At 46.1% G+C, this 8769-nt stretch overlaps 1 protein-coding gene across 1 annotated transcript in view; it reads left to right on the top strand.

Moving 5' to 3' along the window:
* The first annotated feature begins 3252 nt into the window (after positions 1–3252).
* LOC141471274 (sodium channel protein type 5 subunit alpha-like) overlaps positions 3253–8769 on the top strand; it is a 217763-nt gene continuing 212246 nt past the window's right edge. Inside the window, exon 1 of the mRNA XM_074157715.1 lies at positions 3253–3445. The gene's annotated coding sequence lies outside the window, so the exon portion shown is untranslated. The remainder of the gene's footprint in view (positions 3446–8769) is intronic.

Raw genomic sequence — 8769 nt, 5'->3', positions numbered from 1 at the left:
TGGCATGGAATAAATATATCAGCTTTCCCTTCCTGTCCTTCATCCTACCTTTTATTCATCTTATTTGTTTCTTTCATAGATATTGCTCTGTGTTTTCTATAAGCTGGGTTCAACCTGAACTGATTTCATTCTCATGGAGTGAGGATTTGCTGGAATTAGGAATAATTTCTCAATTTCTAAAGACAGATGAAACAGAGAGGAGTCTTCCTCCTGCTTCATCAGGGCTAACAGTATTTTCTCCCTCCATAAACAAGCAGTAGAGTTGAAAATTTAGAATAGCATTACGTATTACAGACTGCAAAAGAGAGACAAGAGATGGGACAGTGGATGGGATGGTAAGTGAAAGCTCGTGGGCTTTCCCCTCCTTTCACTGGCTGTGACACTAAATCTGTGCCACTGAGACCCTGCTGGCTCTTCTGGTCCACTCCCACTTCATTTCTGTGATCAGCCCTGAAACAGTCACTGCTGAGATTACTAAGGAAGGAGGGAGGACAGAGGTGAGGATCTTCATTCATGGATTGTGAGCGGAGCAAGAACAGGATGGAAGAGACTAAAATATTTACTTTCAGCTGTCAAGGCTTTTTCCACATGGAATTCCTGAATCTGAGTTCAAGCTCCAGCAATGTCTGTGTAACATCAACCTGCAGAGGCAAACTCTGGTCTGTGAAAGCACAGATGAGGATATTCCAATGCCCAAATTCCCTCAAATACATACACATCTAAATCAGCCCCAAAACGTACATCTTTACCTGTCATCAGCATGGAGACCACTACGACACAGCCAAGGCAGTCTATTAATTAATGCCTCCTCCATGGGAAGAAGCAATAGGTTCACCTGTCCTCTCTTTGCACAAGCCTGGCTCCCTCATGATAGTTTTTTTTAGCTGTTTGGGTGATTTGGGGGAAGAAGCACCATTTTCAGAAGTGACTTGAGGCATCGCTCTGAGCCCCTTGTGATGATGCTGGACCTTCTGCCCCAGAGCAAGGGGTATTTCTGGCTGCTGAGAGCATCTGCATGGTGGGACCATACCATGGCCATCCCAGAGTAGAAGGTTTCCACTGGGGCTGTGCTGCTGCAATGATCCCAACCCACTGGTCTCAGGCCCACAGCAATCCCTACACAGAATTTTTGCTCTGGTGTGACTTCCTTTTACAGGTTGAACTTAAAATGGTGTTGGAAATCCATTAAACTCTGCTGGAGAAAACCAAAAACAAACCAACAAAAAAAGCTCTTCCTCTTGTAAGGTAGGGGTGTCCTGCAGAGATGTGCCAGCACAGCAGTAGGGGTTCAACAGCAGGGGCTGAGCTGCCAAGGACTCAGTTTTGCTTATCTGGTGTTGAAGACGTGCCTGTCCTCTGCCCACTTTGAGTCCTCCTGAGAACATCCCTCCCTTTGCACAGTCACCATTCAGCTTCACGTTGAGTGATTAAATCCCTGAGGATTTGTCTTCCTTTATCTCCTGCCTCACGTATTGTTCTGCGCCTCTGCACTGCTCTAGGCTTTCAGAGGCTGTTTTCCCACCAGGGAGCTCACGTCCATCCTCCTCTGCCTTTCCTAGTCTTCATTCTCTTCCATTTCCCTTCATTTGTAGTCTTTGTTTTCCAGTCTCTGACCTCTACCCCTCTTCTCAGTTCTCCGTCTCCTCCTCTTCCCCACACTGCTCTTCCCCATGATACGCTTCTCCTTCATCTGCTGCTTTTCCAGTTCTGAGTCTTTGCTTTGAATCTCTCACTTGATGATTTTTCTGAGCACGAGGTTGCTGTTGAATGGAGACCTGCTCTCCATCTGCCTTTCTGGGGCACTGCTACCTTTTTGGACTGTTTTGTAGCCACCTTATTTATTTCCTACATAATCCGCTCCTTTCTCAGTGCTTTCTTTGGTCGCTACCAAGCCCTGAGCTGCTTTCACAGGAGTGTTTATTAAAGCTCCAGACTCCGTTTCTGGAGTGGTAACAGCCACTTCACAGCCCATCACTGAGCCAGTAAAGCAATGCCCATCTCCCCTGTACACCCTGTTTTACCTTGCTCGGTATTTTGAGGTCTTTTTACAGTTCTTCAGAAGTTTCTTCCAATTTTAGCACCCTGAATGCTTCCATATTGACAGCAAACTCTTGCCACCTCTCTCTCCACCTATGACCATCCATCTGTGACCTTCCCAGTCTTGCTGGGCAGCTTGTTTTTGGTAAAAGCTGCTGTTCCTGCTCTCTGGGGGGTTGCAGGTGTTGCTGCCCTGTGAGCACGACCCAGGCACCTCTTCCTGAAGGCCTGAGGCACTTGGGGCAGGCGGCAGCTGCAGGCGTTGGGTTTGGTCGTCTGTGGGGTGAACAGAGGGGTCCAGTTTTAGCACTGTTCATGCCTGCCCTCTTCCCCTGTGTGCTGGGGACCCTCTGTTGTGCCCCACTCCCCAGTGCCTCTCCTCTCCCCTCCCTGCACCCCCTCACCCCTGGTCAAATGCTCTTTTCAAGCTTCTCAGGGCAACCCCCAGCTTCCACTGCAGCTCCATCCCCGCTTCTTCCCCCTCCCACCTTTCTCCCCAGTCTTCTTTATCCCAGGTTGCTCCCTAACCCTCCTTCATCCCCTCTCCTGACGCCTTTTCCATCCTTCCTTATTTTTCATCCTTTCCCTTACCTATCCCACCCTTCTTTCCAGCCCTCTACTTCCCTCCTTCCTTCCCCACCCCTCACCGCTGCCTATCCTTCTTCCCCATCCTTTCTCCATCCCTCCTTCCTCCCTACCCCTCTTCCTTTCCCACTTTTTTCCTTCCCTCCCTCACCACTGCCTATCCTTCCCCATCCTCTTCCCACCCTGCCTTACTCCCCACCTTTCTATCTTCCTCACTTTTTCTCCTTCCCTCCCTCACCCCTGCCTATCCTTCTTTCCCATCCTTTCCCTGTGCCTCCTTCCTCCCCACCCCTCTTCCTTCCTTCCTTTGCCCCTGCTTATCCTTCCTCCCCATCCTTCCCCCCTCCCTCCACCCCCAGAGCCCCTGCTCATCCCTCCGTCCTCCACCTCCTCCTTTTCCCACCCCCTCCAAGCCCCCCTCGTCCTCCTCCTTTTCCCACCCCCTCCAAGCCCCCCTCGTCCTCCTCCTTTTCCCACCCCCTCCAAGCTCCCCCTCCCTCCCTCCGCCGGCTGCAGGGGTCGCTGCGGGCCCGGCTGGGCCCGATGGGGCGGGGAGGGGAGGACGGTGCCGAGGACGGTGCCTCCCCCCTCCCTCCCATCCCTCCCCTCCCCTCCCTGCCCGCCCCCGCCGCCCGGCCGGGGCTGCGCTCCGGCGGAGCCGCAGCAGAGACGGCGCGGCGGCTCCGAGCCATGCGATGCGCTCCGCGCCCAGCAGCCGGGCCCTTCCCGCGGGACGGTACCGCTCGGGGACTAAAAACTCTTGTGGATACAATGAAGTGGCTCTGGGACTCTTGGTTTAGCAGGAAAAATTAAATAAACCAATGTAAGTTTTCTCTTTTTTTTTTTTTTTTGTTTGCTTGTTAATAAAATAATAAAATTTAAAAAAAAAAAAAAAAAGAAAGGAGAAAAAAAAAAAGTCAAAAAGACGTCCGGTTCTGAGCGTGTCGTGGAGGAGGAATGGGTAGTGCCGGGCTTTTCCCTTCCCCAAACTTTCCCCTCGAGGCGGGAGGAGCGGTGGCACCGGCACCGCGGCCGTCCCGTCCGGGCAGGGTGGCGGAGAGGCTGCCGGGGGCTGGAGGAGAGAGAAGTTAGATCAGTAAAGCTTGCGACGGGATGTAAAAGCGGAGGATATAGATAGATATATATTTTGCTGCTGCAGGGTAACTCTGGCGGGGAATTGGTTTAGTTTCCATCTCGCTTCCGCAACCAAAAGTGCCGGGAAGAAATAACAACACAGAAAATACTCTGCAAATTGTTTGGTTAATGTCATGTGGCGCCAGATGTGTTGGAGAGGAAATTTAGTGGCACGTTTTTGAAGGGAAGAAATGAACTAGAATGGGTATTTCTGTGATGGCAGGGAAAATATATCACTCTCCTGTATCGTGAGAATGTTACCGGTATTACTTGTTGTAAGAGCTGACATGTTTTAAGTATATATCTTAATGGCACCATTTACCTCAAAGCTGTTTGTAGAATACATCTGCTTAAAAGATCTGGAGTTTTCACTGGCACAAATTAAAAACTCGAGTTGGCTTATGCAAATAAAAGAAAAACGGGGAGAGCTGTGCTTGTGCTGCACTCCGGCAAGGTGATCATGATTGTATTGAGGCAGCCCCGAGGGGAACAGTGTCATACTGGGAGCACTGCAAGAGAGAACGAAAGCTAAATTAGAGCAAAACTTATGCGACCGAAGTGTGGCTGCAATGGGAATAAATCAGAGCTTTTTGTTTTATTTTTTCCTGGAGATTTGGGTGAGGAGGTGGAGATGAGCTTCTAGAAAGCGGAGACACACAGGAACCATGCGCACCTCTGGCAACAGGTCTTGTTTTGCCTGGAAAGGATGAGCTGAGCTTTGTGAGTGCTTGAGCTGAGCCTTTGCAGTTGCAACTGGGGCAGCTTCTGGTCTTGCAGTCGGGTGTCGGATCTGGAGCTGGTGGCCCCGATTTCTCCCACCGCCGGGCTGGCGAGCAGCTCTTCCCGAAATACAGGGCGGATGGTGGAATAAACGCGGCGATTCAAAGAGGATTTGTCAATACTAAAAATAAACAGGCCCGCAGATGTGTCCTAGAGGGTCACGTCCAGGCACAGCATTTTCAGGGCCGATTTCACGATTTCGCCATTTTCTGTCCCTGTGTCCTGTCCAAGGTGCTGAAGTTCTTTTTTTTGCTGCGATTTCTGAGGATTTCGGGGCTTTGCAGAAAGTGGTCTTGGAGGCTTCCTCTCGTTTGAAACCGGTGTGCGGGGGGGGGGTCGCCCCCCGGGTGGTACGAAGTGAAAGCGGGGATGTGTTTTCAGACACGTATATTTGATCCGTCCTTTTGGCGTGGGAAAGCAGGCCAGGTGGAGCCACAGATGGATCCGGCAGATCCTATAAGCTTTTGGTGGCAGAGAATTGGAAAGGTCAGAGCTGCGAAGCAGTGAGGAGTGAAACCCCCTTATTCTAATGGACTAAGAAAGTGGTGGTTTTATGAGTGTTGCTGCTGTTGGTATGAGTGCATTGCCTCTGATGAGATATCTGTTTCCGAAAAAGTTTAGAGGAGCTCAGTGTCAGGATGGGACAGGAATGATGCAAACAGGTTTGGAGTGATGTCCACTGATTTTGGTAATTTATTTTTTTTTCTGGTGTAGCCTTTTCAAATGGCAAATGGGGTTAACAAAGAGCTTTAGAAATAGAGGGTCCTTAGAAAAAAAGCATGTCTTTTGGTGGAAAGTGTCTCAACATTTAAGCAATGGAAGCCTGTCCTGCAAGTTGTGATATTTTTAGATTAATGTGCCAAAAGGTCTCAGCCTTAAGTAGTGGAGTTTATGTAACCTTTAGCATGAGGCAGAGCACAGTATTGCCAGAAATAATCATAGATGAATATGTTACTTAGCTTGGATGTGATTGCAGTTGGATGTTGTAACGTGTTTTTTTTCTCAGTTCTTGACACACATTCTGAATCCATTCATAGTTCAGCTTTGTACTTCTGTCTGAGACTCTCAAAGGGTTTTACAAACATAAAGGGTCAGATTCTAATGCCCCTGTTTGCATGGAGAAGTAGTTTATGCTGTGAAGAGTCCTGCAGATTTAAAGCAGGCAAAAAACCCCGTACAGTATGGTAGAGAACTGATATTGTTTCATACCCTCGATCATTCGTCAGAGCTCACGAAGGTATTCAGTTGCATCATTGGGTACGTAGCCTAAATACCTTGACCATGAAGGGTGCAAGTAGACCACAAGGCTTCCTGACCCTGAATGACAGCTTATGGGTATGACTTTAAAACTGCATCAGAGTTGAAAGGATTATATTCCTGTTTTGAATCAGAAACTGGCCTTGGTTCTCGCTGTGATGGACTAACACCTGTGGCACCAGCTAACACCTCCCAGGACTTTCACAGGCTGCAGAGAAATGTTGAGTAGTTGCTGTGTTCTTGATTAAAATGTGTAGTCAAAATTATACTTTAAAACATACTGATAGGAAATGACATCCTGACAGGCATAGAAGATTTATGAAATATAGCTAGTTTTAATTTCTTTAAAAAAATCCTATGTATGATATTAGACAGGGATTGACTCTTTTCTCTCCTCTTTTCTCTCCTCTTTTCTCTCCTCTTTTCTCTCCTCTTTTCTCTCCTCTTTTCTCTCCTCTTTTCTCTCCTCTTTTCTCTCCTCTTTTCTCTCCTCTTTTCTCTCCTCTTTTCTCTCCTCTTTTCTCTCCTCTTTTCTCTCCTCTTTTCTCTCCTCTTTTCTCTCCTCTTTTCTCTCCTCTTTTCTCTCCTCTTTTCTCTCCTCTTTTCTCTCCTCTTTTCTCTCCTCTTTTCTCTCCTCTTTTCTCTCCTCTTTTCTCTCCTCTTTTCTCTCCTCTTTTCTCTCCTCTTTTCTCTCCTCTTTTCTCTCCTCTTTTCTCTCCTCTTTTCTCTCCTCTTTTCTCTCCTCTTTTCTCTCCTCTTTTCTCTCCTCTTTTCTCTCCTCTTTTCTCTCCTCTTTTCTCTCCTCTTTTCTCTCCTCTTTTCTCTCCTCTTTTCTCTCCTCTTTTCTCTCCTCTTTTCTCTCCTCTTTTCTCTCCTCTTTTCTCTCCTCTTTTCTCTCCTCTTTTCTCTCCTCTTTTCTCTCCTCTTTTCTCTCCTCTTTTCTCTCCTCTTTTCTCTCCTCTTTTCTCTCCTCTTTTCTCTCCTCTTTTCTCTCCTCTTTTCTCTCCTCTTTTCTCTCCTCTTTTCTCTCCTCTTTTCTCTCCTCTTTTCTCTCCTCTTTTCTCTCCTCTTTTCTCTCCTCTTTTCTCTCCTCTTTTCTCTCCTCTTTTCTCTCCTCTTTTCTCTCCTCTTTTCTCTCCTCTTTTCTCTCCTCTTTTCTCTCCTCTTTTCTCTCCTCTTTTCTCTCCTCTTTTCTCTCCTCTTTTCTCTCCTCTTTTCTCTCCTCTTTTCTCTCCTCTTTTCTCTCCTCTTTTCTCTCCTCTTTTCTCTCCTCTTTTCTCTCCTCTTTTCTCTCCTCTTTTCTCTCCTCTTTTCTCTCCTCTTTTCTCTCCTCTTTTCTCTCCTCTTTTCTCTCCTCTTTTCTCTCCTCTTTTCTCTCCTCTTTTCTCTCCTCTTTTCTCTCCTCTTTTCTCTCCTCTTTTCTCTCCTCTTTTCTCTCCTCTTTTCTCTCCTCTTTTCTCTCCTCTTTTCTCTCCTCTTTTCTCTCCTCTTTTCTCTCCTCTTTTCTCTCCTCTTTTCTCTCCTCTTTTCTCTCCTCTTTTCTCTCCTCTTTTCTCTCCTCTTTTCTCTCCTCTTTTCTCTCCTCTTTTCTCTCCTCTTTTCTCTCCTCTTTTCTCTCCTCTTTTCTCTCCTCTTTTCTCTCCTCTTTTCTCTCCTCTTTTCTCTCCTCTTTTCTCTCCTCTTTTCTCTCCTCTTTTCTCTCCTCTTTTCTCTCCTCTTTTCTCTCCTCTTTTCTCTCCTCTTTTCTCTCCTCTTTTCTCTCCTCTTTTCTCTCCTCTTTTCTCTCCTCTTTTCTCTCCTCTTTTCTCTCCTCTTTTCTCTCCTCTTTTCTCTCCTCTTTTCTCTCCTCTTTTCTCTCCTCTTTTCTCTCCTCTTTTCTCTCCTCTTTTCTCTCCTCTTTTCTCTCCTCTTTTCTCTCCTCTTTTCTCTCCTCTTTTCTCTCCTCTTTTCTCTCCTCTTTTCTCTCCTCTCTCTTTTCTCGGCACGTATGTGAGGAAAGAATGTTTTGAGTTGTGTATCAAAGCATGTTGGGCAGTCATTCAGAAATCCTGGTCATGCTTTTCAGAAAGAACAGGTTATTGTCTTTTATCATCTCGGATGCCTTAGTTTTTGGAAGCTCAATCAGAAAATCATAGAAGAGACCTGTTGTTTTCAGAGGGTGGGTGCTCAGTTCTTCCTCAAAATTACTACCTTGTAAGTTGTCTCCAATTGTCCTCAAGAATTACTTTGGAAAATTATAGCTGTGATAGTTAAAAGGTGACAACAAGTAATTTCTCAGTTCTATTAAATAAAACTCAGGTATCACGGAAGCAGCATCAGTCTTAAGTATACGCTTGACTTTTCCGCTTTTTGTTTATATGCTGCCTTGAAGTAGGGCCTTAATCGTAGTATGAAACAATTTATATTTGAAATTCTGTCATTGCTTCTTACTTTTACTGTCTAACCTGGAGGAAAATACATGAAATCGGGTATATTCCTGTTTGCTTATAGTGAATATCTCTTCCACAGTGTCATGTATGACTGCAAGCAGTTCAGATAAAGACGTGTTTATCTTTTAAATACCATTGTCCTGATGAATATCTACCAAATGAAAATTCTGACTATATTTCTATTGATCTCAGTTTATTATTTACTCTGCACACCAAACTGATGGGCCCACTTTGACACAGCTCTGTCTCTTTGGGTTTCTCTTGCAAAGTGACAGTTTCTAATTCAGGAAGGAAATCAGGTCACATTTCTGGCTCTGCAGGATTTGTCTCATTGCTCTTCTTTCAAAGTAATTAGAGTTACTAATAATGAGGAAAAGAAAACTTTTCCAGAACTGGAATGTCCCTAACCCCTCTCTCCTTCTTGTGGTTTTTGTGTCACTTGAAGAGATACAGGTAGTTGACAAAGTTTGCTGTGGAAGATCCTTTTGCTCCATTATCCAGACAGTGACTTCCTTTAAATTTAGCTGCAAGTGATATGGTCACTCTT

This window comes from Numenius arquata, chromosome 12, assembly GCF_964106895.1.
Source record: "Numenius arquata chromosome 12, bNumArq3.hap1.1, whole genome shotgun sequence".
NCBI classification, from domain to species: domain Eukaryota; kingdom Metazoa; phylum Chordata; class Aves; order Charadriiformes; family Scolopacidae; genus Numenius; species Numenius arquata.
This window is presented reverse-complemented; position numbering and strand designations above follow the sequence as displayed.